The following is a 24,848-nucleotide window of genomic DNA, read 5'->3' on the forward strand; positions in this document are numbered from 1 at the left end:
AAAAAAAAATAATATTGCTTTTCATCTGTCTTCCCTCAGGCTTGTAGGAGTCAATCTCAGTGTAGCAGATGCTGCTATTGCTATTGCTCTTTTAAATCTGGGACAGCAAAGCTCTGGCACTTTTTCAGAGTCCTGGTGTCCTTGATCATATTTCTTCCCACAGCAAATAAAGGTGAGGTTTGCACAGCGTCCTAGTTTTAGCTCCTAATTCCACTAGAGAAGTTTAAAAAAAGTTTTGGCAGCTTCTTGTGTATATATTTATTAAATTATCCATTGTGTGTTTGTAAGGCACCTGTGCAAGACTGAAGAGATAAAATGTAAATAGTCCTAAAATTCCCCACATAGTAACATTTATAAAATCTCAGTGGAGCATGCCACCGTCTCTCCCAAACTTCCACAGCTAATGGATCATATGCCAGACAGGAATGGTGGAACAGTGGAAACCTTTTCTGAGTTGTTTAAAGATCTAAAATGGAATAGAAACGATAAAGGATTTTACCCTGGGAAAATATTTTCAACATTTTTGCCCAATGTTAAAGCATTTAGGGCCACATTGTCAAGTGCTCAGCACCTAGAGTTGGAGCCAGATTTTCAAAAGAGCTCACCATCCAATATATACCCGATGTGCTGATCTCTTTTGAAATTCTGGCAATTACTGAGGTGCATTAATGGGCGCTGAGGACTTCTGAAAACTCTGGCTTTTGAAGAAGAATTAAGCAGCATCTTCAGTACCTGCGGAGTAAAGTTCTCACTTTATGAAATATTCTCTTCATCTGCTACCCTCTTACAAATTTGGGAGTGTTATGCTCATACAAAGCACACGGGATCTTTTCAGGAGAAGGCAAATACGCAGCATTTATTGAAAATACAACAGTTAGCATATGTTTTTTAGTCACACACACACACACACACACACACACACACACACACACACACACACACACACACACACACACACACACACACACACACACACACACACAGTCCTGCCAGTTGATGTTTATAGTTACCAGTCTGTTGTAGCTCGAATCAATCTAATGGCCAGTTAGATTGAGCACGAGTGAGGAGCTGGGCTCTTGTTGGTTGCGATCCGATGCTCCGAGGCTTTGCAGGACTGAACCCAGAGTTCCATGGCAAAACACCCCAGCTTTATAGTTGTCAATTCCCATTTGAGTCCATGCATTTTGCAATGTCATCCTGTAACCATTAGTCCTTAAGTGGTGTTATCATTTGATGGTTATTGTCGGGCTTCCCATCATTATCTCCTATTTGTTGTCTCGCCTTCGGGGGTGCCTGACTCACCTCTGAGGTCATCAATGCTGCTAATGTTTAGCATCGGATACAATGGATATTTTCTGATTGTCTCCTGGTCTTTCCAAGTCTCTCACCATCTGGACATTTGTGATGGCTTTCATACCTTATCTTTTCCTGATGCATGCATTCCTCATTCACACAAACAATCTCTAACAGAAACCTTCAAAGGTATACCGATAGCATTTTATATTCAGTAGAATACATTATAAATCAAGCCTTGCTAAATCTTATAACTAAAACAATTCACATTGGGGGGTTCAGGCCCTCATTCCTTTAATCTCCTTAACATAGATACAATACAAGGTCCTGTCTCTTACTTACTAAACCTTAAAACAAAGAAATGTATATTTAACTAGAGTGCCTAATTTGTAATATATATAGGAAACCATAGTAGACATTATAACTTATCCTAAAACAAAAGGGAGACCATAATCAGTCATAAGGATTGTTCTGGTCGTTCATTCCTTTCTGCTGTTCAAAAAGGGTGGCTGACAGGATGAACTCAAATCATACATTAATTCTCATGGGACATTATAAAATCCTGCTCCTACAGGAGTGACACTGAATTATGCTGGTCTGCAACTAGGAAGCTGAAAAACAAATATGTTGTGGGGTGGCTGTTGGGATTCTGGTTTGTTTGTTTTGTTACTGTAGTTGAATTGTGCTGACTTTTCCTTCATCAGCAAAGGAGTCACTAACAGCTGTTTTGAAATTAGTGTGCCACGGTTACATTTTTGTAAATAACTTTTTTTTTAAATACTCATTGTGTCTCTTACACGTTGTGCTAACGTTGTCTGCTCACAGGACAATGTCAAATCTGAACAGTGGCTTTGTTGGCACTGATCTCAATATACACATGCAACGCCGACAGACCCCGGTCATCAGTGGGCAGGATCAAACCAAGAGACCTCTGGAGTTTAGTGCATGAGCCTCTACAGCATGAGCTAAAAGCCAACTGACTGTTAACTAAGGCTGTAGAGCAGACTCATTTAACTCTCTCTTTAAGTGGTCTCAGTGCCACTAGATGGGACGGAATACCACACCCAGAAGGTGTGTGGGTTACACACACAAGGCACTTTTTAATATATAATCCAGCATAGTCAGGCCTAGAGTGGAACTAAAGAAGCGAAAGAATCACAATGGTGCCTTTTCTGGATTTCATATACATCAAAATATGCCCTCAAATAGGCACCCCTCTTCCCCCATTTTAAATGACCAACACAAATTTTGTTTTGCTTTCTCTGTCAGGCAAACAGTTTCTGATGGTCTGTTGTGTGGTGGCTTAAGACAGATTTCACATTATTTGTAATTCAGCACTACCATATATGTTTAATTTATGGGCCTGATTTTCCGCAACTAGAAAGGTGCACACAAAAATACATGTTTCAGAGTAGCAGCCGTGTTAGTCTGTATCCGCAAAAAGAACAGGAGTACTTGTGGCACCTTAGAGACTAACAAATTTATTTGAGCATAAGCTTTCGTGCGCTACAGTCTCTAAGGTGCCACAAGTACTCCTGTTCTTTTTACAAAAATACATGCCTACTTTGCATATGCATACTGGATTTAGTAAGTGCTTAGCCAGTCATGTGTATTGGGGATTTGCATGTGTACATCCAGTAGGGCATGCACAAAGTGGGTGTGCTTATATTCACAAATGAATACCCACCTACTTACTAAAAGTGAAGCCAAGAATGTCAGAATATATGTTATATTCGGACAGTGTTGTTATTCAAGATTGCTATAAGCATTTCCATTAAAAAATTCCTCTTTTTGATACTCTATATATCATTCTTATTTAAACTAAACTTGTATTGCAAGATCTTTTTTTACACAACATTTTAAACACATTTTAAGAATTAAATTTTCTTTGTGGTTAATAATGCACTGTAAAACCTCTATTTAGGGAATGGGTCTCCTGTCTCTAGTTATAATTTATAGAGCCTCAGCTGAGGGCGTGCAGAGAAGGACACTTGTTGTACCACTTACTCCTATGTTTTGTGACCTATGTGTAGCTCAAACACGGCCCAGAATTTGTCTCATGTGGTTTATCAGTATTGCACTGCTCCAGAAAATAGCTAAAAGGATAGTTTTAAGAGATTCTGTTGAGATATGCCAAGAAGCTGGAGTACTTTCAAAACTGTCAAACAGGGAGTGTCTGCTCTCTCACACAGCACACTTCAAAAGATTAATTAAATCCCTAGTCTACGTCCCTATGAACCTAGGTAAGCTCATGAGCTACTAAAGCAAAAGGAAATCTGAGCAATAAGACAAGGAGAAAGAGGAGGAGGGATGTTCATATGGATCCTGTTGCTAAGGAAACTTCAGTGCTGCCTTTGTGTCTACATGTTCAGACAGCCTCATTTTGATGCTGTGTAAGAGAACATGACTTGTGGGAGTGAGGTGAAGATTTACTTTAAATAAAAAATTAAATTTAAAATACCAGTATTTTATAGGTATATGTTTACTTATATTATTTGTGCTTAGAAATGCTTCTGACTTGCTTTTGTCCCTTTTCTTGGAGATGGTTCTATAATGCAGTATTTGTTACTGTTTACAGTTGAATCCTCCCCCTCCCCAACCCTTTAGTGATTTGTTTGTATAGGGACATGATCCTGCTTGGGAACATTCAGTACAGTAGGTGCCTCCTCTGGAGCTGACTGCTACTGTAATTCTTCACAGTTACACTAGCTCATCTGCTGCATCAGAGGCTATTCCACATGCTGCATTGGGCTGTGCGGGTCCACTACCAATTCTCTACAGATCTACTGCATCCTGCAGGGCAGGAAAAGGGGGCATATTGGGAGTGAAGATGCTCAAGCAAGATGCTCATGCTGGACTCTAAACGAGGTATGATGCAGCCATTTAGGGGGATATCACATGGCAACTGAATCCACATGACATGTTGTAAGACAGGAAGAAATGATCAATCTTTTGTATTAAGTTAAGCCAAATATACAGTTTTAGATTTATTAAGAAGGAACAAACATTCTGTATTTGGCTCATGCTGATGAGAGTTAATGGGAGGCTCAGAAAAGTCAAAAAAGTCTCTCCATCCTGCCCTGACAGAGAAACAGGGACTCTGGTTTCTCCAGTCTCCTCAGGAGATCATCCTTCCTGGTCCACTCCCCAAATGACCTTCTCCCCAAGCTATGTGGAACCATCTACAGTCCTGTTTTCTAGCTAACTGCTCCCTAGCCACTCATATCAGGTGCTGCTAGATTCAAGGGCACTATAATTGGTTTCCTGGAGCTCCTATAGTGACAATATGTATCAACAATATGTCAGGGGTGATGTTGAAGTAAATGTGCTTCTGTTGCGCTCATAAGAGAAAGTAATGGTTAGATTTACCTGTGCCTTGTCCCTTTTTAAGGATTGAAGGTCTGTTGAGGGGATACCTCTGATTGGAGCAGAGTTTTGTGTTTTGTGAAAGGATGGAGCAGCAATAGAACTTGTGCAAGCTGTTTTGGTTTGGTTTTTTAAATACTAAATTTAATAAAACTCCAGTTTTAAAACTGGCCCTGGGCTGGGAGTATTACACTTCTAAAGTCACTCCTAGTGACAGTTCTACATCTCCAATCAGGGTCATTCTCTCACAGATCTGGGACCCCAATGACTGGTTAAACCAAGTCTGCTGTTGCCAGAAGGGAAGGGGGTGGTCCATCTGTCTCTCAGGCCCAAATGTTTTTATAGCTAGTGTGGAAGTAGGGGACTCCAGAGTACCAGTACTGGCACAGTCCCTCAACCCCGCTATGGATTTAGTAACAGCAAATTGCACAGGAAGAGACTAGACTTGGGACTAGTGACAGATGCAGAACACACCACATGCAGTTGTACTGAACATCTCCTGCCAGCAAAGCCTGCAGACCATCTAAGTGGCTTTTTTTTTTTCGCCCATAGTGGGGAACAGGCTGAGGTCACCACTGGGAGTGTCTTGTATCTTGTAAGGTGAAAATAGAATTCCTGGGACTGGGACTTCTAGTCTTCAGGGATATGAGTGTCACATCAAGTCTCAGTACCAGCTGCTTCATATTAACAAAAAATCTCAACCACAAACACAAGCAATATATATTTACAATTTTTCTTGAACTTGACCTCAGTGGAATAATATTTCTGTCATTTGCAGGATATTTCTTTGTGTTTGCAGCAGCAGAGACCCCTTCAAAAGTTAAAAATGTACAGAGTGGAAATAAGAGCCTACACGCTGACCCCCAAGCTCTTGGGTTTGTCTAGTGTCTTGCTAAAACCAGTCACCAGCTCCACCATTACTGATGTCAGGACCAAGTGTGGGATAATTATAGCCTCTCCAGCTGACTACTGGACCTCTTAATATGCCCACAGTGACTGAGGTTCCAGGTAAGAAATTTTGCAGAAGTCCAGCCTGCTGTAACTTTCCATCCAAAGTGAAGGATTGATGGTTTCTTCCCCTTTAAACTCTCTTCTGGTTTAAGCCCCTGTTTCACTGTGTCTAGCGCTCTCACTGCTACTGCAGGCTTTCTGCAGAATCAGTGACTCCTGCAAGATTTTTTTTTTATACTGGAAAAAGAAAAGAACACACACACACACACACACAGATTAGGTGGGGAGATTTTTAATAGGCCAAATCTTGCCCTCATACCCACCCATGTAATTCCACTAACTTCAGTGGGGTTGCAAGTATAGCACAGAGAAACTTGACCTTTAGCATGATTTTGTAAACTGCTTTATAAATGAAAGTCCAAATCCTGAGGTCCTTATCCAGGTAGTTTTGGGTATTTCATGGGCAGGTGAAAGCAGAAACAGAAAGTAAGAAAGAAAGAAAGCAAGAAAGAGCATCCATAATTTGGGAGTCCTGCAAATAAAAGTGTCTGCAGTATTAGCAGTGAGAATACAGAGAATAGAATTCCATTCTTCAGTAGAAGGACATCCACATGGTGTGTTAATGGACCTAGAGGATACAGAAATTTATTTTGAAACTATGTCCAAAGTGCATGCATATACCTTAAAAACACAGGTGCTTGCTCTCTCTCTCTTGCGCTCACACACATGCACTCACACACACTCAGCCAAGAATTCACATAAAATATTATAGAGATGCTATGCTAAACTGATGCAAGGTTACATAGCATTTGTTGGGAAGCATATTAATGACCTGGCATGAATTCACACTTATGCTGACATTTGTCAAAATGTCTAGAGCCTTGAAATGTAAGTTGTGAGAGCATCAAAATACAATCAATGTGTTTATAATCTGAACAGTAACAAAATTGCAAGGTAGAATTGGAATAGCTTTCACTGCTGCTGCCTGTGATTTGCCTATCCTGGACTAGAATTTAGCGCCATGTACCAACCATGGTGCAATGTAGAGCCACAGTGCCCAGGAAGGAGCAGGGTCAGTACAATCACTCCCTGTGCTACTCCACAATGTCAGTCCAGCTCTGTGGGGCAGTGGGGAAGAATGTAGCTATGGCCCCACCTACTTTCAGCCACCTTGCTTCCTGAAGGCAACAGGAGAGAGCACAATGATTTTTATTGTTGCTGCCTTTAATCGGCATTAGGGTGACCAGACGTCCCGATTTTATCGGGATAGTCCTGATTTTAGGGGACTTGTCCCGCGTCCCGACCTTACATTGGTCGGGACGCACTTTGTCCCGATATCGGGGGGACCACGGCAAGCCGGCACTGCTCACCTCTTCTTCCGGGCCCTGGGGCAGTGCAGCTGAGTACCTGCCGGCCGGCAGGAGTGCTACAGCCCCACTCCCCAGAGTGCTACAGCCTGCTGGATCCTGGATCCCCCGCGTCCCAATATTTCACTTCTGTCATCTGGTCACCCTAATCGGCATGCAAGGAGGGGTGGAGATTTCTTGCATCAACCCTAGGTTTGCTTGGCAATGCAAAGCACCAGTGCTAGGTCACTGTGCCAGCTCTTCAATTGTTAAAATTCAGAATATTCTTCATATTTAAGTTTGCCCAGTAAAGCCAGAGCAAGAGACACAGCCACTACCATTTTAATTCTACCTTCGGATTAGGTCATCCCCCAGAACTACAGTCTTTTGAGGATGGGATGTGGGGAGTAATCAGTAGAGCTCTAGAGTGAACATTCTACATTAGAGAATTTTTCACAGCAGCAAAGACTTTCTCATGAAATAAATGATATACCAAATCTAGGACAGAGTCACAACCTGGGGACCAGTAATGACTTAATTCATGCTACACACATCCAGACGTACCGCTTAGTGGTCCTAGCTATTTCATCCAAAATTCTCTCTGCTTCCCTTTTATCCAGTGGGGCCTCTCAATAATTACTAGGATAGGAGAAACAAAAAGAGACAAATTATACAGTAACTGTGGGACTTAATTTAGAGCCACTTATGGCTTTGAGATATTATTCCCTTTATTATCCCTGAGTTATACCCTAGAGAATTGAAGGTATGCACACAGCTAATAAACTCAATTACAGGTAGGAATCTCTTTCCAGTTGGGAGATTTGAAGACTTGAGCAATTAGTCTGCACTTTAGGCTCAAATAGCTTAAGGCAGCAGAGATTCCAGCATCCATAACCCAGACTTTGTTATAACTTTCTCGGGGAAATACAAAATAATTAAAACAGTTTTTAATATGAGCTTTGGTAACAATATAATAAACAGAACCTTACACTGGGACTAAAAGGTGCCTGGAGAGATGCCTGAAAAATTGTATTTGTATTGATGGGCATAAAAAGAGTTAACTTTCAGTTCAGAGACAGGCAGATGGAGAGACATGCACACACACAAAAACAACTGCAGGCAAAAATATAAAATGTAATCTAGGCCATGATTCCAAACCCATTAAAACCAACAGAAGCTTTTCCATAGACCCCAGTCAGCTTTGTATCAGGTCCTTCAAAAGTATGTGTTCTGTGAACAAAGGAACTATGCCAGGAGTCAGAATCCTTCTCACAAACTGAGAATAAGGTGCAGCGTACCCACACAGCAGCTACTGCAGCATCAGAGGTTCAGTAGCATCCACAGCCCCTACATGCTGCTCTGTGTGGGTCAGACCAGTGGATCTACTTGGCAAGGGATCTGCTTACTTGTCCTGTCCCTCATTGCTCCTCCTATGAGTCTGCAGTGGAGATGGCATAGAGTTGTGTTCCACAGCACAAATGAGGTATGAATGCCTTCTACTTAACCTCTCCATGCCCTGCCACTCCCATAATTCCACTATATCAATAGACTCCTATGAGATGGAGGCATTAGCTCCCCCACCCCCATGTATAAACATCCTCAAGAAGACTGTAACACATATACAATAATGCATACAACATACTCAGACTTGCTTCTTCAGTAGTTAGGCACTAACCTACATTTTCACTAGAGTGAACAGACATATCACAGCTGCTTCACAAGGTGAAGTTACTGCCATATACAACAGAAGGAGACAGCTCAACTTCTCCAAACCAGAGAGAGATCTCCTGGCTAAAGTTAATCTCTCCTAATGAGGGTCCTGTATACACCAAGCATGAAAATCACTCACTACAGCCAACAGAGGATATAGGAAAGGGCTTCAACATCTGCTGCTCCATGCCTACGGGCATGGAGAAAGTAAAAGGAAATGGTAGAGCCCTGAGGAGACAAACCTCATTTCACTGAAAAATGGAGGGGGTGGGGGTGAAGACAGCAAGTCACCTCTGGTAAGTAATGTTATATGCCTGATGTGGGGACTTTAATCATTGCATGAAAAATGGAGTGTACACATGTGTTTAAGCTTGGGGTGATGCCTGAGGATTCTCTTACTTAAAAAACACATACCCTATGGATGTGAAATGCTTTCTAAAACCACACTAAGGGTCAGTGTGATGCACTCAGCACTGTGATCCAGTGTAAGTGTCAGATTTGTGGCATGTAGGCGTAATTATTATGTTGTTTATCCAAGTAATGCATTCGGCTGTAAAACTGGGTTTCATACACATTAGGCCCAAGCCTGTAAAGTGAGCCAATGATCAAAAAAGTGTGCAAATATGAACAAGTTCCCTTGAACAGTCAGGCTGACAAAAGGAGTCTAAGTCCCAAGTTGTACTTCAGTATCTTGTAACCCACAGAGCTCACCAGCTGCCAGCTACTGTAAATTACTTGGGGGAGATGAGCAGACACAGTCTGCTGTTTCTCCCCCATTGCATGTGAATGAGCCTCTGATAGTGTGGCTGATGTGATTAGGTCTTATGATGGTGTCCCCTGAATAGATATGTGGACAGAGTTGGCAACGGGCTTTGTTGCAAGGATAGGTTCCTGGGCTAGTGTTTCTGTTGTATGGTGTGTGGTTGCTGGTGAGTATTTGCTTCAGGTTGGGGGGCTGTCTGTAAGCAAGGACTGGCCTGTCTCCCAAGATCTGTGAGAGTGAGGGATCGTCCTTCAGGATAGGTTGTAGATCCTTGATGATGCACTGGAGAGGTTTTAGTTGGGGGCTGAAAATGATGGCTAGTGGCCAGATCTTCCCTAGTCCTTCTGGACACAAATTTCCCTGTAGGAGACAGGCAAGAAGGCAACCTTCTCCCACAGCAGCCCACAGAGCATGCTGCACCATCTAGAGAGGAAGCAGCCTGAGAAGGCATCTAGCAGGGGATTCAGCTGGCCTGACAGGATCCCAACCTTTGGTACTCGGGGAGGCAGTACAGGTGGATTCCAGCCACACCCAGAAAATCATGAAGTTAGTCTGGCCATCACCTGTAAACTGGGGTATCCATGCTCCCTCCCCCCATGTAGTATGCCATAATCACTGCAACAGGGCAGACTGCCAGGACAAGGACAGTGTTGTGAGGGGTTGGCTGAGAGTTTCTCAAAGATGTCCCTGACCTTCAAATACCTGTACCTCAGACAGTGACCTCAGGGGTCCCTGCCTAACCTCCCCAAATCCTGTTCCTGACACCAGCTATCAGGTGGAAGATTCCCTGAGTTGAGGAAGGGGTCCCAAGTCTCAGCCACATGCCTCTGCACAAACACCAACCCTCTCTCCTAGTGGTCAGAATTAACCCTGTAACAGGTACCACACTCAGAACACTTAATCTAACCCAGGCAAAGTAGGAGTAAACTCAGGGGAGGATTCCTAGAAGGGGTTACACATACTTCCTTGCCCCGTTACAGCATACAGCCCTTCCCCGACACACACACCTTGATTAGCTAGGCACATAGACTCTCCATCCCAAATCAGTTCAAACCCCCATGGATCAGTCTAACCTGTTCCTGTACTCTGACACTGGTGTGCTCTGTGAGATCAGAATGCTGGGTCCAGCTGTGTGGGCTTTGCTGTCCTGTCAGCTCCAAACTGTGCATCTGCAGAGGGTCCCCTTTGCTATCACCAGTGCAGCAGTGAGTTCTCCTTTCAACAGCTCCCAGTTGAGATTGAGCACCCTTGCACTTTGGTGTCTCTCTGCCCCAGTGTAGCATCTGTGATTTGGTCCTGCTGTAGTGGTTCAGACCCTTTGTTCCCCTCCAAACTTCCTGCACTTACAGGCTAGTCCCTCTGTCCCATCGCCCTCCTCCCCACCCATCTGCTCATTGACTCAAAGCCTCCTGGCTGGGCTGTAGCCAGTTCTGTGTCCTTGTTTTGGTGTGGCACTTCCCCCATCAGCCAATCAAGTTTTGTTGTTGGGGTCGGGGGGTGGGGGGTGGGGTTCTACCCACTCCCACAGAGGGACTGTGCCTCCAAGACAATCCTTCCCATGCTACCCCTAGAATTGTGAAGTTCTGCATCACCTATTAGCCAGGACTGTGACTAAATGCCACAGCTATCCCCAAGTAATGAAGCAGTGCTCCAATACCACAGTGATGAGCAAAGTATAAGCTCCTAGATAAATAGAAGTGAACACTTCCAAATTTTGCCTACCTCAATGAACTTTACTAGGTTACAAGCACAACGTAACATGTTTTCTACATGGTTTGTGCCACATATAATATCATAGTCGGTATGTAGGAAACACCAACTGTCACATCTCAAAGTTCTGAGTGACTTGTTCCCTTTAAGGTTTTAGGATCTGGAGCTGAAGCAGGCAAGCAGTCTATGTTGTTGCTCAGACAGCCCCTAATCATGGCTTCCTGGTTTGTATACTGGTATCAGCCAATCAGTGGGCTGTGAGGGGTTGCCACTCGGGCTCTGTGGGGCAGTACTTCCTGCCAAGCCTAGCTTTGCAGGGTCCTCCCAGGAATGCCTTGTCTAAGGCTCTAGTGGTGATGATGTGGTGATGTCAGGGGCCCCGAAGAATCCCCTGTGGTTGCAGGTTTTAGCCCTGCAGGTTCTTATGTTCCCACTTGGTATCAACTATGGGGGTTACCCTCTTACTCTGCTGTGCTTAATTACCATGAAGCAGTCATGATGATAGGAATGATATTGCAGGGCTTGTCGTAATCAGTAAAGTCATGGGAAAAATTAGAAGGGGCCACAGCTGAAAGCAGGTTCCTCAATGGATCTGCCAACCAGAGAGATGAAGGAAGGTTTGCAACTCTCATTTTCTGAAAAATTAATTAGTCTAAAACCTGCAGTTGGGTACAGCGTGAGTGCCCTTCAGGAGAAAGCTTTTCAGATAGCAGTCACTGCAAGAGGAGGCAAGAGCTTCAGATCCAATGGAGAAAAGCACCCTCCAAGAGCCAGTGGCAGCAGATATGAAAGATGTAGTCAGAAGGTTCCTTCCCAACCTACCTCCAGGAATATGTGGTAAGTTGGTTTTCTCTCTACAGACAAGTTACTCCAGCCCTAGGAAGGTAGGAATTCCATGTGCTACATGGGCCCAGAAGAGGGAGCACTGGTTCCAATATAAAGAATTGTTGAGGAGCTTATTCCCATGACCTCTCTTCCCTTGTCCAAAGCAAGTTTGTGTCATGCAGTTGGGCACTTTTGGTGGGATGTTTCCACTTTGGTCTTCTGTCTTTGGCCAGTCATGGCTTGGTTGGCCCGCCATGAAATCAGCATCCCAGGGTTTCCAGAGCTAGTACAGCCCAGAAGGCCAAGGCTGTTTACAGAAGGGTCAATGTGCAAATATACTCGTGGCTACTGTTTAAACAAATTAAAATTATTGCATATCCTAGGAAGATAAAGGACCAAATTCATCCGTGATATAACTCCACCAAAGTTAATGGATGAATTTGGCTCCCAAACTATAATTATTTTAAAAAGTTAATCTAGTCTGTACATATAACCAGCGTGCCACTGTGGCAGCAGCTTCCTCTGCGGCAGCAGCTTCCTCTGCTGCTAGCCCAGAGTGTGTGGAGAGGCTAAACACAAGAGTAGCTCTGTGGCGGCAAGAAATGTTCGGATATGCATCCGAAGAAGTGGGCCCACGAAAGCTTATGCTCAAATAAATGTGTTAGTCTCTAAGGTACCACAAGGACTCCTGTTCTTTTTGCGGATACAGACTAACATGGCTGCTACTCTGAAACCTTCGGATATTAGCGTTTGTTTCTTCTTTAAAAAAGAAAGGAAAAATTAGGAAATTCCATTAAAAAAGCTGCCTGAAGAGAGTATTGACCTTGCTTGTATAAACACTAAAAAGTAAAGAATAGCAAGGTTGGGGCTGTGCATACAACCTTAACTCTGCCCCATGTTTGTAAACATTGTACAGTCTTAAGTTACATAACTGCATATGATTTCACAAATAATGCAGTATAGTATACTTTTTCCCCTGGGAGATCTGGTGTAAGATGGGCAGCAATGGATATTGTCTGGCGTGGCTTGAAGCACCTCCCAACCCTGTGGTATGCCCATGGAATCCAAACTGCTTATCCCTGCTGGGCCAACCAGGGCAGGATTTAGTCCCTACATTATTAAAATGGATGTTTATTTTACTCCGCAGATGTTTAAATGATGTGCCTGCTTTAGCTCATTTAGAGAGAAATTCACTTTTAATCAGTATCACAGCTAACTCAGACAGAGCTTACAAAGGATTTCTGTTTAATGTCTGGGTGAATTTTGTTGCCATGTCACCCAGAAAATACTTTGGAAGATGATATCTTTACACAGCTGACAAGCTATAAATTCTCCCATGCAGCCCTATAACTGTATCATCTTCCTACAAGTTAATCATAAAACCCCCACAGATTTATTTCACATATAAAAGCTTAAGAGATTTTTGTATTTAATTGTGTGTTGACTTTGTGTATATATATATTTAACCTTTTATGAATGAAGTCTAATGGTTTAGTTAAAAAAAAAAAAAGACAATCCTACACTTTCCATGAAGAACGTTGAACACAGAAGTGTTCTATTCACACACCTGAGACAAGCTAATAAAGCATTACAGGAATCTAAAGAAGCAGTTTTAATATGAAAAATTGTAGTGACACCACTGGCAAAGCTCAATATTACCATACCAGATGGGATGGCTAACAATTTCATCACATTACCTTCTTTGAATTATCCTGCTGCAAACCAGACCATGTTTCAAGATGCATCTCATGAGACCTAGGATAACCTTATTACAGTGACCTCACTGAATAAAAGAAAGCTTGTGATTCAAAGGTTTCCTGTACAAACATGATCAGTCTAGGCGGGGAGGGTTGGAAGAAAACACTAGGTAGTACAGTTGTAAGTGATGTTACTGTTGCTTGAAAAAGCCTAGCAATATAAAATAGGCATTCATATCCAAGAACATTATAATGCCTCAGGCTCCCTTAGTACTCAGGTGGAACACAGAATGTTGTCTTTTATAATTTTCCCACTGCTCTGGTAAATCAGCAGTCTCAGGGAGAATACACAATCAGACTTCTTTGAACCAGACAGGTTCTTCAAGGAGACTCATTTTCCAATTTGAGAGCTCAAGTTACTGTCTGTTAAGGTCCAATCCTGCAGTCTTCACTCAGGCAAAACTCCCATTAAAATCAGTGCGGAGCATTCTGTGATCGAGCCCTTAGTTTCAAAGTACTTTAGGATCACATGATGAAAGGTGCTATATATGTGCAATTATTGGTGACAACCTATCTGTGATATAGAGAAGGAGAGAGCTTTAAAGGTCTATAAATGCATTTCAAAGGGCAAGACAGTGAACAAAAAAATCTACCCCTTTTCTCCAGGGTGGACTTTGCCATCAGAATACAGGGTTCAGAGAATACTTAACTTACTGCCAGAAGAAATAAGAAAGACCACGAACCCAGCTGCATTCAGAGCTAAATGAAAAGCCCACTTCTTCACCCAAAAGCTTTCCTATGATAATACCGTCGTTTTCACTGATTCATTAAGAAAACAAACCATCAAAACTTCTAAGCAGGGGTGTGGAGGTAAAAAAGTAGTGGGTAAACTAATTTTAATTAAACTTCATATTCCCCAAATGAGAAGTAAGTAAATTCCATTTACCATGTTTACCCTTGACTACACTACTGCCTCTAGAGCCAGCTGCAGCATTTTGTTGTGGTACCTCACGGAAGGAAGAGAGAGAGAATTGTCATCTCTTAACTCACAAGAGGCATTCTCTTAATATTGTTATACTGGAAGGTCTTAAATGGCCCCCATCAATCACAGACCTGGATGAAGTTTATGGGCACAAGCACCTCTTATTCAGGCTAAATGAAGGAGCAGTTAAATGCCTCTTGGTGTAATGAAAGCTGCTGAAACAATAGGAACCACCATCTAAAGAACTGGCCAGCATGGCAGGGCATGAGCAGAAGGTAGGCCATGTGGGCCATGGGGTTTCCCTGAAGGCCGATTGCACATACAGGGGCTGGGACATTGATTTGATTGCAGCTGTGTGTGCTAGATATGGGCTGCATTTAAACTATTCAGAAAGCTTTAGTTAGTACAGAATGCAGCAGCCCAACTTGCTTAGCTGTGTCAGTTACAGATCATATATCACACCTGTTCTCCAAAGGCTGCACCAGCTTCCTATTTGTTTCTGGGTGGGAATTCAAGGTGTTGAGCTTAATTTAAAAATCCTTACATGGCTTGGGCCATGGAGTGGCTACCACCTGAGAAACCTCTTTATCCCCATGCTCTGTCATAATAGCAAAAGCACCCTACGGAATCTCTGCTAATACACCTAGATCCTCAAAGGTGCCTAACTCCCATTGATTTCAATAGGAGTTAGGCATCTAAATACCTTTAATGATCTGGACCATAGTTCCTAGATTTCAGTATCTGGGTATTGGAGGTAGGGCATTCATAACAAAGGGAACCTGACTGTTTCAGGCTTCTCTCATAGGTCTACCATCCCTATGTGATCTTCAGAGCATGGTATGAGGTTCATCTTATTCAGTCTAGGCTTCTGCCTGAATGTGTGTCTGGAGGGGTGGCTGTAGGAGGATTAAGGAATTATTTGGGAGAGTAGTCAATTTTAGTGTGATAATGTTGATGAGTTGTTTCAAGATAGTATATTTACCCTCCACAATTTCACTCCATGTTTTGTATCTTCACTGACTTTTGACCATCATTTTTCTTGACAAATACAGTTGGGATGCAAACTGCATTTGTATATGTACATGTATATTTGTGATTTTGTCCTTTTCTAAATTATCATCTGTCATCATAGTGCAGTGGAATAACACGCAGTGCCTGAAGGGCATGCTAGAAATTCAGCAGCTACATGCCCCATACTGCATTGCTGACCACTCAGATTTATGTCTTTTTGGCTTGCTGCCTAATTCCTATAATATGCACATAATGTGCAACTGTTGGATTCACTCTTCGATGGGGTCAGGGTCTACCTTGGGAAAAGCTGCACAAGCAGGACCTGATACTCCTCTCATTTACATCAGCGTTACAGTGGTGTAACTCCATTGATTACAGCTGTGTTTACACCCCTGACGTAAAGGAGTCACACACAAAAGCAAGAGAAGAATGATGCCTAGAATGCTTATAACAGGCGATCCTCACCTGTTATAAACAATTTGAAATTGCCAGGAGGTCTTTATGAATTTCCAAAAGTAGTAAAATCTGCCCCTGCTAGTAAATGTCAAGATCTCAATGTCTTATTTATCTCCCCTGCTTATTCTAACATATGTTGTTGTGGTACACAGTGATCGTGGGAATTGCCATAAGATCACACTAGATTTCCCATGAAAAGAGCAACAAACTAATGCCCTGATTAAGCAAAACACATTAAGGCCTGGCCTTTGCTGGGGGCGGGGGGCGCACGGGGGAATCGACCTAAGATACGCAACTTCAGCTACGAGAATAGCATAGCTGTAGTCGAAGTATCTTAGTTCGACTTACCTCACATCCTCATGGCGCGGGGTCAATTGCCGCGGCTCCCCTGTCGACTTTGCTTCCGCCTCTCGCTGAGCTGGAGTTCAGCAGTCGATGGGAGAGTGATCAGGGATCGATTTATCGCATCTACACTACACGCAATAAATTGATCCCCGATAGATCGATCACTACCTGCCAATCCGGTGGGGAGTGTAGACGTACCCTTAAGCATGTAAGTAGCCCCATTGATTTCAATATGAGTTAAACATGTCTTTCAGTGCTTTTCCCCAATAGTGATGGTGTAGCTCACATGTTTGTGTTTTGCTGAACTGGGATCTACTTAACTGCTTAAAGGAAAGCATGTACTTCAGTGCTTTGCTGAATCAAGGCCTAACTGAGCCTAAATGCCAATGGTCAGTAATGCAATGGTGAACAGAGCTGTGGGAGTCCTTGTAATCACTCTATTCTACTCAATGGAGGAAAATAGTGTTTTCATAAGGTTTGATAAATACCATAAGATTCGCACAGCACCTGTAAAATGGTAACATGCAGCAATTTCACAAGAAGAGGACAAATTTGAGGCAACATGTAGTGGCTGTTGACAAAGCAGTTGCAAAGGAGAAAGTTCCTACAGAAGAAGTATCACTGTCATTATTTTTCCCAGAATATTCATCAGGCAAATATTGCCAGACTCTTGTATTACAGGAAGGGCCAGACTAACTTGTCACAGGTGCTTGCTGTCATAATAATTGGTAAAATGACCATCTATGTGCATTAACTGTGTAAAGAGTCTATTGATTTTCTTAAAAACATGCTATCTCTAATCCAGCTGTAATGGCTTTAGCATTTAAAAAAATAAACTAAACAAAAATACTTCTAATCTCAAACTTTGATTCCCTTCTTGGCTGCATGCTGTTTCTAGACTGTCAGGCTAACCCTTGGCAGATTTAATGACTGTTTTAAACTTGGACCTAATTGTAGGCTCTGGTCCTTCTCTCTCTTCTCCCCCCCCCCCTCTTCCCCTCACCCCCAATTTTGAAGCCATTAAAGTTTCAAAATTGGGGGATCAGGGGTTAGCCACTGTGTGCAGTTTTTGATTTCCTAGCCTGCTTTACTGAGCTGATGACAGTTTAAATGGTCCCATAGATGTTAATCTGGGACATTTCACCGGCATTAATTTAACATTTTTTAACATTTGTATGTACCGTAATTTCAAAAGATCATAATAAATCCCCAGAATAACTAACCCAAAAGAACTTTTAAGTTGATAAATTGTACAGTATTACATTGTACTTCCTATTATTTTAAATTTATTATTTTACCAGAATGTTGACCAAAAAAATCTATCTAAAAATACAAGTACTTAATTAAGGCCCCAATGCATAGGTGTTTGCAGTACCAGGCCCTCACCTAATTAGCAGTATACAGTTTAAGTGCTAAGTGACTTTCAGTTTCTTATTTAAGTTATTTTCACAGCATGATACAATAAAAATTAACCTCTCAGCACATGGATTTGTTAATATTTACCTTAAACAACATAAATGATCACACATTATACCTGGATATCTTCTGCACTGTTGGAATGTGTGCAAACAAAGTCTAACATAATTACTGTATGAAACTGTTTTTTAAAAGCACTATGAAAAAAATGGCTACATACTTGTACTTTGTACTAAACGTTATTTCCCAATACAATGTTATGACCGCATCTTTTAATAATTCTCTAAAAGATTTCCTTGGATTTCATTTCAAAACTAGTCTGACATTAAGTTTTGGTTCTGTTATGAGATAGCATGGTGGAGTCTTTGTTATGTTCACACTACAGAACATATACAGTCACTCATCTGAAGATTTCTTCCTCCAACCATGTCTTTTTATATAATCTCAAAAAAAGTATTCTTTTTCTCAAGAGAAAATTCAGTTATTTAAATTAATCATTGTAGAATTAATCATGTTGAAACAAAAAATGCAGTAAAAACCTTGGTATAAGTCCTACTAAATACTGTTAATATCAGCTGAGTTAAAAACAAGGGGACAGATCCTCAGCAGTGTAAACTGAGCTAACTCCAATGGAGTTATACTGATTTACACCAACTGAGGATCTGGCCAAAGAAATCTTGGGACAGATTCTGACTGCAGTTACACCAGTGTAATTAGAATAATTCTACTGGAATTAATCTAGATTCACGTAGGTGTAAATCACATAAGAATCTGGCCTGCTGTCTCCTAAATAAGAAAAGAAAGTTGTTCTCTGGCAATAGATACAAAAGTCACTCTTGAAGCATGTGATATGTCTGACAAGGGTGGGCAGTGGGGAGGGGGAAATGAGTGGACTGCCAACTGCATCTCCCTGCATAATTTCTTCTGCCAAAAGATAGAGCCCAATCCATCAGCAGCCCCCCCAAGGCAACTGCTATTGCTGGAGAGAGATGCAGGCTGTTAGAGCCTTTCCTGGTATTCTACTGTTGCCAGAGAGAAACATAGTACCTGCAGGGATCTCAGATTGTGTGTTTCTAGTAGTGTGCGCTACTTTCAGCCTCTCCCTTGTTTCAGTGTAGAAGGAAGTCAGTCTCCCTCACTTGATCCTGCTACATTAGAACTGTGTGGCATGAGTCATTTAATTAATTACTAGTGCATTGTCTTAAGTTTTTCAACTGATTTATTACTTTGTTATTCTATTTATTAGAAATCTATATTATGGTATATGCCTAAAGGTCCTAGATGGGATGTCAGCAGCATTGTGCTGGGCACTGTACAAATATAGAAGATACAATTCCTACCATGGAGAGATTTACAATCTAAAGGATGCATTTTCCCCTTTTCTTTATACGATATCTATAAATCCATCAAGGAGGCACACTGATAATATTAGTATTAATGGAAGTTGTGTGCACTAAGGAGACTACACACATAAGATTCCAGAACAGATTTGTGCAAGAATTCAGAGCTATAACCATCATCTCTACAGATGTAATTTTGAGTGATGTTACCATGTTCCTCTCCCAGGGATTGAACTAACCTCGTTATCTCTAGACTGATTCTTGCCTGCATATTTATACCTGCCTCTGGAAATTTCCACTTCATGCGTCTGATGAAGTGGGTATTCACCCATGAAAGTTTATGCTCCACTATGTCTGTTAGTCTATAAGGTGCCACAGGACTCTTTGTCATTCTTCAGAGGGCTTCTAGTAAGTTGTGGCCCCAACTAGGCTCACAGTTCATATAGAATAATAATCTTACAATAGTGGTTCAACACTAGGCCCACCAGCCTGCCCACCCACCCACATTTCCAGGAGGGGCCAAAATACAACAGTCACCCAAGAAGCACTTACCTTCAGTAAAAATCTCCTCTGGTCAAGGCAACTGTATTATGTTCTCCCCTTTTAAGCTTTTCCCTCCAAGTCTGACATCTCTTAAAGGTGTAGGGAGGCAGGGCTGATTGCATCCACATTAGCTCAGTAACTCCATATTGTAACCCCATCACATTGACTTTAGAATATTATATTATAAAATCTACATTGGGTTAAAATAAGGGCTGAGCCTTGCTATGGTGCAAGGAAATACATTTTATTGGCTATTGAGTGCTAATGCTTAAATAAAGAAATTTAATAACAGGAATTTACCTGGGCTACTTCTGCCACATAATAGCAGACACCCATTTGCTTCCCTCCCTTGCTAAAAAAAAGCAAGACAATAGTTGCCTATAGGGCCTGACACACTTAAGCATTTCCACTGAGCTCCATGAACTCACAATGAGTCACATACCAGCATATGGTTGAAAATAAAAAGGATTGTTAGAAACCTTACCATATCCAATTTTTTTTCTAACAGCGTCAAAGTCACATACAGAAAAACCATGAGAACGGCCTAGTCCTGAAATTTCTACATAGTGAGACAGCTAGAAGAACTCAAGATCCAAGAGCCAGGCATCAAAGAGGGAATGAACAGGGCCTGGTTGAGAAAAGGTGAGATGTACGCTAAATTACACAATGCTCCCAAAGAGCTAATCCAGCATTGCATCTTGGGCCCTGATCCTGCTGTTATGCTATACAAAGCACACGGGATCTTTTATAGGAGAAGGCAAATATGGTGCATTTATTGAAAATACAACAGTTAGCATGTGCTTTTTAGTTACACACACACATACACACACAAACACACAGAGTCCTGGCAGTTGATGGTTATAGTTACCAGTCTGTTGTAGCTCAAGTCAATCTAATGGCCAGTTAGATTGAGCACGAGTGAGGAGCTGGGCTCTTGTTGGTTGCGATCCGATGCTCCGAGGCTTTGCAGGACTGAACCCAGAGTTCCATGGCAAAACACCCCAGCTTTATAGTTGTAAATTCCCATTTGAGTCCATGCATTTTGCAATGTCATCCTGTAACCATTAGTCCTTAAGTGGTGTTATCATTTGATAGTTATTGTCGGGCTTCCCATCATTATCTTCTATTTGTTGTCTCACCTTTGGGGTGCCTGCCTCACCTCTGAGGTCGTCAATGCTGCTAACATGTTTAGCATCGGATACAATGGATGTTTTCTGATTGTCTCCTGGTCTTTCCAAGTCTCTCACCATCTGGACATTTGTGATGGCTTTCATACCTTATCTTTTCCTGATGCATGCATTCCTCATTCACACAAACAATCTCTTACAGAAACCTTCAAAGGTATACAGACAGCAGTATTGTATATTCAGCAGAATACATTGTAAATCAAGACTTGCTAAATCTTATAACTAAAACAATTCATATTAGTGCTTCAGGCCCTCAACATTCCTCTAATCTCCTTAACATAGATACAATACAAGATCCTGTCTCTTACTTACTAAACCTTAAAACAAAGAAATATATATTTAACTAGCGTGCCTAATTTGTAATACATATAGGAAACCATAGTAGACATTATAACTTATCCTAAAACAAAAGGGTGACCATAATCAGTCATAAGGATTGTTCTGGTCTGTCATTCCTTTCTGCTATTCAAAAACGGTGGCTGACAGGATGAACTCAAATCATACATTAATTCTCATGGGACATTATAAAATCCTGCTTCTACACTGCACACACTTATGTACATACTTAACCTCACAAACATAAGTAGTTCCATTGACTTCAATGGGCCTAGGCACATGCGTAATGTTTACGCATATGCATAAGTATTTGCAGGATCGAGGCATTAGAAGTAATTTCTTAGGAAACCCTGAAGAGTGGTTCCTATGAGGTCCTAAAAATCCATATTACAAAATATACCTATATGTTTTTGATAAACATTTACACTCATGCTTAACTTCCTTTACTGTGAGTAATCTGACTGAAGTCAATTGTCACATCAGGACTGCCAATTCCAAATAATCCAAAATGATGACTCAGACTCCAAAAATCACAAGATTGGCTTAAAAATCATGAGACATTTAAAATAATAAATTTGAGGGTTTTTTTATTTGTCTTCGTGCTTTTGAAACTTTATGATTCACATTTTCAAGCTTTTCTCTGTAACCCTTTTAAAAATGAAAACTGAAATTCTCAAGTTATCATCTGTGTCAGAAGAGCATATTAGAAAAACATCAAATATGCAAGACTCAGGATAAAATCATGAGTTGGCAACACTGCACATGTCTAAGTCTTTGCAGATTTGGGGTCTTAAAGCTTACATTTTTCAGGAAATCTGTAAAAATGTGTAGAAAGTAGGTTTAGTCCAATCTCCTTATATGGAGATCTTTAGCCTATTCCTAAATTCCTTTCCTGTGGTATTTTATATTGTTTGCTCAGAATATCATGCTACTATGTAAATTAAACTACCACATCTAAGAAGTAACAATCAATGTTTACATGTGAAAAAGTAAAATAGCTTTTTTATGAACGCATTTTGCACATTTAAACATACTATGATTCTGTCAGCTTCTTTGCCTTCCAAGTTCCTAAATAACACAGATAGAAAATGCACTGAGGAGTGTGAAGGAAACAAAGTAGTCTTACTAGCAATGAGAAACCAGTAACAAATTTACATTACTGTACCCCAAAACCCTAAGAACACTCTTGGATGTTTGCACTCACAGTTGCTATTGTCTTCTTTTCCATGATACTGTGAGATGTGAATTGCAAAAACCATATGTGGTTTATCCAATTGGTAATTTTCTAACAATATTTACTATTTATGGGGAGGATGATCATTGGTTAAATCAAAACAAAAATACAATGAAAAAGATTGGGGCTTGTATTTATGGTAAATAATGTATCACTTTGCAGAAATAGCTTAAATATCCCATAGAGCCTAGTATTTTTTCTTGCAAATGTTTAAAAACAACATATAGAGAATTACAGTAGATGTAAAAAAGGCCAAGTAATTTAGTGTTATTACTCTCTTATTGCCTGTTTTGCACTGCATTCTTGCTGCTTTGTCCAACTCTATAAAATATGCTTCCAAAATTCAATATTTAAATTGTTTTATTCCATAGAAAAGTTACTACATTCAATCTTTACATCGATGGTTGGCCAAGAGTTCCTGCACCTCCAATGTACTCATCATGCCACTGACAGAATGGCTCTTTCTTCAATTGGTGTATTGTATTACCTTCAACAATTCCACTTACTCATATCCTTCTCAAAGAAAGCATACATAAATTGTGTGTCCTTCTGAACTTGATCTTTTAGGTGCTGAGTATTCTGGTCCCAATATAGCAAAGCACTTAGGATGGGATTTTCAGAAGTGCCTAAGGGAGTTAGGCACTCAATTCCTTTAGGGACTTTTGAAAATCACACTCTTAAGCAAGTAATTAACTGTAAGCATGTGAGCAGTCCCATTAGCTTCAATGGTACTATTCACAAATTTAAAATTGGGCATCTGCCCCAGTGCTTTGCTTGGTTGGGACTAGAGTGCTCAGAATCTGGCAGTATCAAGCCTTGTATGAATGTTTTGAAAGGATGCTGGACTTCTGCCCTACCAGCTGGATTCAGCTACAAAATCTGAGCATCGATCTCTCCAACCACTGGCCACCATACTTCTCAGTCTCAAACAGTGAGAAATCTCAAGGCAGACCTGCCAAGTTTTACTCACTGTTGAGAAAAGATTAATTCATTTGTGCTTAATTTTATGACAGTTTTGAAAGTATTTCACTCTTGTAATGAATGTGTTTCAATGAGACTTTCAAAATATCACTCCTCATTTTTTAAAATCACACGCATTTAAATTTTTACAGTGTGAATGAGCCTTGTCAAGTGTTTTAGCAATAACTAAATAAAAATGAATGTGAATGTTTTTGTTCTTTTTAGCTAATTAAATACAAAATAATAATATCTGTAAGGAAGGGAATGTTGTCTAAAGATTAGAGAAAAAATGAGGGTCTATTCTCAGCATGACATTCTGCATGACCTTGGTTAAATTAATTTGCTTCTCTGTGCCTTACTTTCCATTTGTTAAATGGAAATAATAAAATGTATCTAGTCTTAGGTTTGCTGAACTGATTAATTATCATATGGTGTTTTAAGGTGTTTGGAGATATTTTAATTAAAAGAACTATAAATACAAAACATAATATTTTTGGACAAGACTAAAAAACTATGATCTGTGAAACTATGTATAAGGTGTGTCATTTTCTTCATAACACAATAACTTTAACTCTGACCCAAAATAAATATTATTTTTATCAGTAAACATAATCTTTAAATATAAAAACAGAAACCCTTATGAAAATTATATTTATCCACTAATGATACATATATAGATCACCCTAAACTGCAAGTCCACATACATATATAATATTAACAAATATGGATTGTACTATATACTTTTCCTACTAAACAATATAGAAAATTATTCTCATGAAACAGCAATTACTAAAAAAATTACTAAAAATTCCTACTCTCAGTCACAAAACATATTAACTGATATTCCCTTAAAAGCAAATATTTAGATAACATAATCCAAAATATAAAAGTAGTATAAAAAATCAACGATCCATAGGTCAGGGATTAGATTGCTGTGAAACAAGATGATGATTTTTCTTTCTTTAATGGGGATCCTAATCAGCATTACAACAAGAGTGTGATTTCAAACCTGGGCCCTGATCTTGCAAACATTATGCATATACTTAAGCAATAAGTGTTTGCAGGATCAGGAGCTTAACTATGGAAATGTTACCACCTCCCAATAATAAGCCACATAGACCTCTGGAGCTGGGACTAGAATTCTGGTCCTTGATCTCCAGAAATACCAGCTTCTACCATTGGAACTAAAGGAAGATCTCTTTTAGTTATCACCTATAGAAGGCTCCTTACAATCTTTCTAAACTTCAGCCAGCCAATAGAGCACGTGTTTATACATACAAAAAAAACCAGGAGTACTTGTGGCACCTTAGAGACTAACAAATTTATTAGAGCATAAGCTTTCGTGGACTACAGCCCACTTCTTCGGATGCATCTGAA

General features: G+C 40.7%; 1 long non-coding RNA gene across 1 annotated transcript; it reads left to right on the forward strand.

Moving 5' to 3' along the window:
• Positions 1-3,993: 3,993 nt before the first annotated feature.
• LOC122173916 (uncharacterized) lies at positions 3,994-23,982 on the forward strand. Its single transcript, XR_006174948.2, has 4 exons — positions 3,994-4,161; positions 5,438-5,667; positions 20,263-20,396; positions 22,883-23,982. It is a non-coding gene; the product is annotated as an uncharacterized LOC122173916 (long non-coding RNA).
• The last annotated feature ends 866 nt before the right edge of the window (positions 23,983-24,848 follow it).

The sequence above is a fragment of the Chrysemys picta genome, chromosome 14 (assembly GCF_011386835.1).
Source record: "Chrysemys picta bellii isolate R12L10 chromosome 14, ASM1138683v2, whole genome shotgun sequence".
Classification (NCBI taxonomy): Eukaryota; Metazoa; Chordata; order Testudines; family Emydidae; genus Chrysemys; species Chrysemys picta.